The following is an 11,053-nucleotide window of genomic DNA, read 5'->3' as shown; positions in this document are numbered from 1 at the left end:
CCATCTGTGGATCTCGAAACTGATGGTGGATATAAGCATCTGGAGTAGCCCTGTTTTACAAACAGGATAATTAAAGCACCCAACATCCCTCCTCATTCTCTGCACACCTTGCAAGATACATACACAATTCAGTTACATATTCCATTCATGCTTAGGAAGCTAATCCTACCTTTGCAGCAAACTTTGGTGCAAAGTGCTAATGAAACAGTCCATTAAAGAAGTGTCAGACACTAGCATCAGAAATGGCTGATCTTTCTCAGCCACTAGAGTTGTGCTTCCAGCCATGGTACTGAACTTCTCTGTTGAATTATTCATCTGAAACACGTGACCAATTTTGATGTTTTGTATTTGCATACTGGTATTGCTTTATCTGTAGATCTCAAATCACTTTGTAACGTTGGGTACAAATAAGAATTCCAGTTTCCACAGACAGTAGAGCCAGGCATGTGGGTATGATGCATGGTTTGAGTTGCACTAATGGATGAGATTTGTATACATCTCATAAAAGAGCTTGGTTCTGGCTTTGCTAGAAAATTCCTGTATGATCTTGAGCAAGTCACATACCTTTTCTCAGTCTTAATTGCACAGTTTATAAAATGAGAGTGAATAACATTTTCTCCCTTTTGGGGATGATGTGAGGTATAGAGCTGAGCAAGTAATTGATTTTTCTGATTTGGTGACCAAATTGAAAAATTTGAAATGAAATTCATTTTGGATTGACCCAAAAGGGACATTTTTTAAATTTTTTCTCACTGAAAAAAACCCCATTTTTTTAGGTCTGTGATGGGATGTACCAGGCCCTTTGAGGCCCCCTGCTGGAGGCCTCATGGTCCTACCACACCCTACCCCAGGAAAAGATCAGTGAAGGTAGGCCCTTCAGGTCTGTCTTGACAGGCTTCAGGGAAGCAGCCAATCAGAGCACAGAAGACTCAGTTAAAAGGAGCTTTTGGACCTGAGCAGCTCAGTTGCTGGCTGGGACCAGAAAGGTGAGGAAGGACTGGAAGGCTGTAAAACTCCACAGGTAAAGCAGCCTGGGAGAGACGATACTCAAGCAGGGAACAGAGAACCCCTGAGGTAAGGGGGAATGGAAAGGGGCTACATGGGAAGTAGCCCAGGGAATATTAGCAGCAACTATTAAAGGGAGCAGCACATGGTTGCTTATTTGTAGGGTCCCTGGGTTGGACCCCGGAGTAGTAGGCAGGCCTACGTTCCCCACGCTGGAATAGTGGCCAGAGCCCCGAGAAGGGGACAAGTTTCATTCAGAAGTCCAAGCATAGGGCTAGAATTTAAAAGCAAAGAGTCTCAAGGGAGAAAGCTCTGCAGGCACTACTCTATAAGCTAGCCAAGAAGGTGCTGAGAATTGAGCCCAGAGACCAGGGCGGCTCGAGGCACCAGCGAACCAAGCAGGTGCCTGGGGGGGCAAATGCAAAGGGGTGGCAGGACGTCGGGCTCTGGGGCGGGAATCCGCCCTCAGTGGCGGGGGAAATTCGGTGGCTGCTCCGTCACAGTGCATTTCGCGCTCCGCAGCAATTCGGCAGCGGGGACGTGACTCTTCTTCAGTCGCTGGCGGCAATTCGGTGGCTGCACCGTCACTCCGCCTCCGTGTTCGGCAGCAAGGTTTTTTGTTTGTTTTTTTTTGCCACTTGGGGTGGCAAAAACGCTGGAGCTGACCCTGCCAGAGACAGGGCTGCAGACAGAAACAATGGCAGAACAATAGGGCTTCCTTCATGAGTTAGACAACATGTGACTTAGCTGGAGGGCTGAGCCACTAAAGACCCGCCTGATTATGTTGGATCATATTAAAGAAGTTCTGTATTAAAATCACAAATGAGTTTGATTCCCCAGAGTTTAAATTCCAGGGTATTACTAATTAAGAGGTCTTTTGGTTTTTGGTACTGTTTCTCTCCCTCTATGTGTGAAACTTGCAAGCTGCTAATTGTGTTAGTACATTCTAAGACAGAGTCTGTTCTCAAACCAATTCTTTGTAACAACAACTACTCACACAGAGAGAGAGACTCAAAGCAATACTCTGTAACAACAGAAACAGCACCCAGAGACTCCCTGCCCTTTTGTTTTATTCATCTCGCTTTGTTAACAATTGTGATTTAAAATAGAGAGAGAGGATGTATGTGGATGGATGCTTAGTGTGGATAATAACTGAATGATCAGGGAGGTGCCAGCCTAAGAATGCAGTGTCCATTGGCTGAAGAAGGCGTCAAGTGGAAATAACCAGAGGACCCCTGGAGAGCTGACTGGAATCCACCCACTAGCCTCAAGAATGGGAGAACCAAAGAACAAGATAACATCTGGTGGCACGGAGCCGTCAGGAATGTGCCATCTGCTGATTGATTCAGCAACAGCATGATGAAGCAATTCCCATAGACTGGCATAGGAAGAAATTCCTATAAAAATGGACTCTGGAAAATGAGAACTTTGGGGTCTGATTCTGCAAACCAACTTCCAGGAGCATCAGATGAGCATCTGACAAGGCCCTGCTCCCTCCTCATGTCCAGGCCACCTGGCCAGTGGCTTGGCATGAACAACTCTAAGGCTTGTAACTATGATAACAACCGTGCAGAACCTCTGTGTGTGTGTGTATGAATGAATGTGTGAATAAATATGAAATTGTATGGAATGTTATAGCTATAACTAACTGCTTACTGACAGGTTTCAGAGTAGCAGCCGTGTTAGTCTGTATTTGCAAAAAGAAAAGGAGTACTTGTGGCACCTTAGAGACTAACCAATTTATTTGAGCATAAGCCTTCGTGAGCTACAACTCACTTCATCAGATGCATTCAGAATTGTATTTTCCACTGAATGCATCCGATGAAGTGAGCTGTAGCTCATGAAAGCTTATGCTCAAATAAATTGGTTAGTCTCTAAGGTGCCACAAGTACTCCTTTTCTAACTGCTTACTATGATTCTTTCTGTATTCACAATAAATGTGGCATTTTGCCTTCTCCTCTTTAATAAGATCCTGCTGGTTTTTTATCTTATTGGTAGAACAACGAGGGCAACAGCCAATGGGGTGCTGTCAAAAATAGTGCAGGTTCGCATCCAGCCAACAGAAGGTGCTCAGGAGAGGTGAGTGGCCCCTGTCACAAGGTCAAATAAATTGTTTGGTTTTGGGTATTTTTTACCCTTTTATTTTTGTGGGGTTTTTTAAAATCTAGCTAAATTTCTCAACAAATTGTGATTTTGTAACAAAAAGTCAAAACACTTCATTGAGAAAATGTTGAAACAAAATGTTTAGATCTTTATGAAATTTGTTTTCATTTTTTCAGCCAAAACAATTAGCCTAATAAGCAAATATTTTCAGTCACCCCCTGCGACTCTATTTTTCTACAAATAAACTAATTGTCAAAACAATTTTGCCCAGCTCTAGTGAGATGCTTTTCTAAACATGAGTTGTAAAGTGCACAGAACTTAAACTAGCCCTTGGAAGAAATCCAAATAGAACTCAGGACCACATAATTCCCAGCATAGTGCTCCTTTTCCTAGGCTAAACAGGAGAAACCAGCAGGTGATCGCTTTTAGCAGCCCTTGTGTTTCAAACCACTGAGACACGCAGTCTTTCCAGATGGATGTTTGGCTCTGCTGGACTTACTGTATGCAAAATGAACTGAAGATTTCCTAAATCCACTCACCTTTGTGCCAATCCTACTGGCATGAGTGCTTTTCAAGGCCAAATAACTAAGCCAAATCCAAATGGATTCTCACAGGGCCACTAAGAAGTAAATGTCAAACCTACAGATAGAATCCAGCACATAGTTCCATTTCCAGCTGAGGTGCCAAATTTCATTTTTGAATATTAAAAAAAATCAAAATTGGCAAGTTTTTCTCTCTATTCGCTTGTCTATGAAAACAGATGGACCATTTATTGTTGAAATATCACCCTTTAGCTCAGCAAGTGCTGAAATAAATTCAGCCAAAGAGCAGAGGTTTGGGAAAGTTATAAACCACTGGAAGCCAGGGATCTAATAGAAAGATTTGTACAGCCTTAACTATAGCCACAAAAATAGCTGCAGGTATTAATACTACAGGCATGTTGAACACTGTGGTGTAGAGAGAGAGAGCTCAGCGCTTACCCAGTTCATGTTCCCCACTCGGCTTTTTGTCCAAAACATTCTCATCAACAGCAGAGTAAACATCATTCTGCAAAATAAAATATGTAAAAGAAACAATGATATATTAGTAGCTTTACTTTTGCCAACATTTCCTCCCTCCCCCATAGACCAATCATGTAGAGTAGAGGTTCTCAAACTTTTTTTGCTGGGTCCCCCGCTTTGAAAAGATTTCAGGCTATGATTAATCCCCCTATCTCTTCCCTCTTCCCCCCGCCCATCCCAAAAAATGATAGCAAATTACTGTGCATACTCATGGTATTACCACCCTTACTTTTGTGCTGCTGCTGGCGGCGGCACTGGCTTCAGAGCTGGGCGGGCGGAGAGCTTCGGCTGCTATAGTCCCTTTCCCCCTTCAGTTCTCCCTTCCCCTGGTAATATTTTTTGTGATCTTGGAACCCCCCTACAATAGCCTTGCAAGACCCCCAATTTGAGAAATGCTGATGTAGAGAAAGAACTTGCTTATTGCACAGTCTCTGATATCTTTGTTTCAAGAAGCTAAAAGCACAAAGGATGAGATTTTTCCAAAGCGCTTAAGTGTCTTCAGAGCACTCCCCCTTGAAAAGCAATAGGGCTTGTGCTCCTAAAGCACATAAGCATTTTGAAAATAAGGTTTGTCTATCGAAACATCCTGAGAGCTAAAGTATGAGAGTTTTCATCTGTCAAACACTGAAGGCTCAATACAGAAATAGGAGTCCTGTGAGAATGTTATCTATGTCTCTTAGACATAGAATTTGTCTACACACCTCAGTGTGATGTGGGTTTTAGTTTTCTATTTGAGACCTTACAGGAGGTGACTTCCTACCTGCAAAGAGTGTCTGGTCTTACTCATGACAGTATCAGAGGTAGGTTGAGATGTTAATGAACAGAGTGATGGTTTTGTAACATACTCTCCCTCAAGAAGTGAAGGTAGACAAGAGGGACTCGGTGCACTCTCTCCTGAAAAAACAAAAATTCACAATAAATAAAGTCAAATGCTTCATTTTTCTATAGAGAAAGTGTGATGGTGTGGAATGCTAAAAGGTTTTTGCCAGGAACACATTCCTCACAAATGGAGGAGCCATGCATGACTTAGGTTGATCTTCCTAACAAAGATTTATTTCACACCAAACCACTTCTCAGCTTATGCCATTGACAATATTTTGGGTGTATGGTAGGGTGAACTACCCCCTTAAGGGAAAGTCTGAGCTTACAGCCAGTCAAGGAATGTGCCATTACATAAACAGCAAGAGGAAACTGAGCAAGTGGTGGAGAGGAGACTGTAATGTTTGGTGTAATGGATTGCACATCCTTTCAAGTGCCAAGCTCCTAAAGACTTTGTTTTCTGACTGAGTTTGGTTGCTCTGACACAAGGCTCTGAGTTAAGGGCCTTAAGAACTGGGTTAAGCTGCGCCTTCCTTGACCTGATCCCCAAGGAAAAGGAAGAAAGCCTGTCTTCTTCCTACAGCAATTAGAGAAATCGGAACTCTGCTGGCTGGGATGGTTTGAAGGTCTTTTTAAATGGGACATATTTATCTGTTAGTTTAGTTCTGGTATTCCCCGTCTTAGATCCTGTTCAGTGTGTCTTTTGAAGTGAGCTGTAGCTCACGAAAGCTTATGCTCAAATAAATTTGTTCGTCTCTAAGGTGCCACAAGTATTCCTTTTCTTTTTGCAAATACAGACTAACACGGCTGCTACTCTGAAGTGTGTCTTTTGTCCTTCGGTGCTTTCTTACCAGTATTCTTCCAGAGGACTACATGTTGTCACATCCTGGCCCAGTCCTGCTGTTTGGATAGACACCAGTCTGTTGTGATTGGATCCAACTGTTGAATCCATGTTATAAGCCCCCCCACGTCCTGGGTAGTGACTGCTCAATGTTCCTAGCTCTGGGTGTCTCCGATGCAGACCGGGTGTCTGACACCTGTCTTTAGCAGTGGGATCCTGTATTTCAGCTGCCCTAGACCCTGGAACCAGTGCCACAGCACTCCCGACCTCCAGAAGCTTAGACACATTCCCCCTAGAATCCACCTGGCCGTGGGACCGCTGGTGTCTTAGTTACCCCTTTCGGGACAATGTGGCGGTACAGTAAGGGAGACAGGCTTAGCAAAGGAATTCCTTATCCACAGACACTTGACACAAACAACACTAGAGAGCTACAGATCTATGGGAGAACAACAAAATCCTGAATGCAATCCCCCTGGTCTCAGTTCATCCCTCCTGTGAGTCCTGGGTTTGGTCTGAGTCCTTAGGCCAGGCAGCTCTTCCTGCCTGCTTGACCTGGGCTCCTTTGCTTTTGGCATTGGTCAAACTCCCTTCTTAGCAAAGCACCCCTTTTAAAATTTAGGGCTTGTCTACACTGGCACCTTACAGGGCTGCAACTTTCTCGCTCGGGGTACGAAAAACCACCCCCCTGAGCGCAGCAAGTTTCAGCGCTGTAAAGTGCCAGTGTAAACAGTGCCCCAGCGCTGGGAGCCGCGCCTCTCGTTGAGGTGGTTTTTTTAGAGCTCTCCTCCCAGCGCTGGGAGCCGCGCCTCTCGTTGAGGTGGTTTTTTAGAGCTCTCCTCCCAGCGCTGCGCTGCAACCACACAAGCCACGTTAAAGCGCTGCCACTGTCGACTAGCCCATGTGCTCCAGGCTGTGGGGAGGTTCAAGATCCACCCCCAAGTTAATGGCCCTATTGTAGAAAACCATTCTTGCAGAGGGAAGAGCCATTAAATATTGATGGACCTTGATTGCTCTGAACCTGCTTCTTCGACAGTCCATCCAGTAGATGTTAAGCCTCTGCTACAGAATGAGTTCTCTAAGCCACAATGAATATTTCAGTTAAAACTGGTGTTCACTGAACAAAATGTAATTCATAATTGGACACAGACCTATCCCCAACCTGTCACACGTGACCTATACTTTTGGCATATGCATGTCTCCAGTGCACAGGTAGGAATCATGTAGACGGAAGAGTCCACTGGGGCTTCTTGGCCATACTCTCCTCATGCAGGATTAGGAAGATATAAAAGGAGAAGTAGCCCCAATCAATCTTCATCTCTTTGCACTGGTTGAGGAATCTCTTTACAAGAGATGCCAGAAAAGGGTGGCATTTTGGAAGTGGTAGTAAAGTAACCATATCAGAAAGCAGAGGCAAAGGCAGTTCCAGTTACTGTACATATTATCTTATGCTTATATAGATCTTGGTTTTTAATTTCTTGGTATTCAGATAATAGCACACCTAGGCTCTCTTCATGTTTTCCATGTTCTTCCCTTTGATAATCATGCTCCTGCAATTCCGTGTTGTTCTCTAGCACTTCTTGTTTCTACAATATTTAAGAAAAATGTTAGTTTTTTAATGTGGTTGCATAGAGCAAAAGAAAAGTCTTAAGTGCAATGATATATTAAGAAATGTTTCCATTCAAACTTTTTTATAATAGATATTACTGTGCTATGTTTAGGCATCAAATATACCTTGAATGCATTAGGAATTAATACTTATGGGCTCTTCTGGTTTTCAAATTTAAAAAACTGTATCATTAATTGTGACAGATTAAGAAAATGTACCTTTTGTTTACCTCAAAAAGTGCCTATCCACTTCTAACTCTGTATAGAAAATAGGCCAGTAGAAGATTAACTGCAGTGTCAACATGTGGGACATATGGGCTGCAAAAAACCTAGGTAGATGGAAATCAGAATCTGAATTCCCCTAATTCCAATGAACATTAAAATGAGTGAAGACTCAGAGTCTCAAAATGGGAGCAAGCAGCCCATAGAGCTTGCATAACTCCCAGTGTAGAATCCATTTACAGTAATCGAATTAAGGAAATACTTAGAAACACTGTTTTAAAAAGTGGGCAACCACCACTGATGAGCACTTTGTTAAAACCTCTGAGGAAGAAGCCAGCCTGAAGGGTATGATCTTGTATTGGAAGTGGTCAGTTCCAAGAACAAACTTAAGATGTTTTCTGTGAGCTAGCCCCATAGAGATGTAAAAGTAGGCATTCAGAAGGTCAAGAGCTCCAAAGCAATCCTGACTGTTTAGCAAGGGGACTATAGAGCGGAGAATCCCGCTATGGAACTTCCCCCTACTAAGAGATTTAATGAGGTTCTGAAGATCCAGAAAGGGTCTAAAATGACCCTTCATTTTGGGGATAAAGAAATATTGGGAATAAAATATCTGCTCTTGTACTGACCAGAAATTCTATCTATTGTTCCCAAATGAAAAAGGGTGATGACTTTGCCTTTCAACAGTGTCTTGTGAGAGGGAAACCCAAAAAGAGGTAGAGTTTTAAGTCTGAACAGGTTCTTTCCTCAGATCTTCTGTATCCTCTCTCTGGGGAGTATTGGGTAATTGCCACATTGGTGACATAATGTCATCAGAGCTACCATCTGTCTAGGATAATGGGCCAACAAATCCCAAGATTAAAACACACCAGCTATCAGATAAATCTGAATGCAGAGTGACTAGACATAGATTCCTTGATAGACCTGTCCCTCAGAGTTACAAATGACGAGGGAGATTCTCCAAACGTCTTTATCCCCAAAAGACTGCATAGCTCAACATCCTGTTCATTTCAATGCCTTCCTGAAGTGTTGCCTCAGAACTTTGAACTAATCCAGCAGTTCTCAAACTGTGGGTTGGGACCTCAGAGTGAGTTGCGACCCTGTTTTAATGGGGTTGCCAGGGATGATGTTAGATTTGCTGGGGCCAAAGCCAAAGCCTGAGCCTGGGGCTCAGGCTTTCGCTTCGGCCCCGGGCGACAGGGCTTGGGCTACAGGCCCCCTGTTCAGGGCAGAAGCCCTTGGGCTTTGGCTTTGGCTCCCCCACCCGGGGAAGGAGGGTTTGGGCGGGCTCAGGCTTCGATCCCCCCTCCTGGGTCATGTAGTAATTTTTGTGGTCAGAAGGAGGTCGCAGTGCAATGAAGTTTGAGAACCCCTGAACTATTCTAATCTGACCATCAGGAGCCATAGACAAAATCAACAGCATGCAGATCTATTGCACCAAGTCCCTTTGGAGAACATACTGTCAACTCTCAGCCAAGCAGTAAAGATTTAGGGGCCTTGCTGATTTCTCCTCCAATGGGAAGCAAACCTACAACATGGAACCTGGGTATATTCTTAGTGTGACATATTTACACTATATACATGAGTCCTTGAACAGAAGCGGTCACAAAGAACATACAGGCAAACCCTGTTTCAGAAATCATCAATGCCTGATTACCATGAGCAATGCTGCCACAAGAATTGACTTTAGTTAGGGAGATTAGGGCAGCAAGCAAACTCTCTTGCTGTTTGCATCAGCTTCCTCCCAAACAAACATGCATCACAAAACTAACACAAATACAGCATTTCTTCAAAGACTGAACACGACCTGCATGCTAAGAAAAAGAACATTTAAAACTATACAGGATACAATAGTGTGATACCTGCATAACAATGCATTTCATACATGGAACAGTGACACGCATCCAACAATCTGTTACTTTTAGCTTTATATTTGAGATCAGTAAGTGCAATCATTTCATACCCGAAGAGATTTTCTTTTCTCATCTATGATATTATTAACAATCTCATCAAAGCCCTGTTGAGAGACCACTGAGGAGAGTGAAGTTATTGTAAAATCTTTTCCATTAATTGAAGGTTGGCTAGAGAGATTAGCTCCTGGGGAAAAATAAGAATAAATTTCAAATTTCTAAATATTATATATAGAAAATGTGATATTTGGGAGGGATAAAACATGTTTACTGCGATGAGTTTGGGATGAGTGCGTTACTCACAAGGGAGAAGTCATTATTATTTATTTGTATTGTGGTAGCTCATAGGAGCTTCCAGCCATGGTCCTTATGGTATTCGGTGCGGTACTACAGCACAATGAGTGAGTTATACAGAATATTCATAAATCACATGGCAATAAACTATCTGTACTAACCCACACCACTTCATAGTTTATGGCATTTATTTTTTCATTTGTGAGACTTGGTCTCACTTTGCTTTAGGAAATATATTTGTTTCTATGGAAACAAAGATATCAGAATTTAGCAACTTCCAAATACACTATAACATTAATTTTATAGTTGTTCAAAATTTATACCATGGTCATTGAAATATAAGCGTTTGTGATGGTTAAGAAAAGTGACACCTTAACACATATAATGCTTTTGAATATTTATGCTGTGATATTTAAGGCAGATTTGGTAATATTAAGTGTGCACGAGTGGGTATCAAAATTGGGCTTCTGATGGAAACTTTGTTTCAGCTGTACCTAGGGTATAGACTAGCATCCTTCCCTAATGGAGGGCCACTTACCAGAGGATGAAATGGGGAGTTTGCTAGTGTTGCTACTGACTGCTTCTTCACAGTGCTCCATGGAGGCAGAGATGGAAAGACCATCAATGATGCTGCCGGTTGCTTGCAGGGAATACTCACCAGAGGCAGATAAGGAAAGTTTGTCACTGATGCTGGTGCTTCTGGGCAAGGGGGACTGGCCTGAGGTGGAGAAGAAAAGGTTATTGCTTTGCTTACCTGGCTTGGAGCATCTACTGAATGCAGAGAACTGACATTTACTATTTCATGATTTCACTGTTTTATCAATACTTTCATCCAGAAATTGGTTTTTCTATTAGGCAAAAAGGAAAGGTTAAGGACTTTTCTATGGTTTTCTATATATTATTGGGATAGATGGTTACATAAACCCATTCATATGTATAAAATCAAGGTAAACAGACTGTACACACAAAAACATGGATATGAAGTAAGGGGTGCTTCATTTTGCAACTTCAACATTATTTTATTTTAATTTTAGTATGGAATTTCCTCTGTATTTAAAAACAGAAATTCAACAAAACAAAGAAATTACTGGTACATTAATTTGGATTTATTTGATAGATAGCAATAAAAACCTCCATGCTGCACAGTATATGCACCCAGTGAAATTTATTCTACTGTAGAACGCCAGCGGAAGGCT

Source organism: Lepidochelys olivacea, assembly GCF_965140295.1.
Source record: "Lepidochelys olivacea isolate rLepOli2 genome assembly, chromosome: 9".
Taxonomy (NCBI): domain Eukaryota; kingdom Metazoa; phylum Chordata; order Testudines; family Cheloniidae; genus Lepidochelys; species Lepidochelys olivacea.
The sequence above is the reverse complement of the archived record's forward strand: the minus strand, read 5'-3'. Positions refer to the sequence as shown.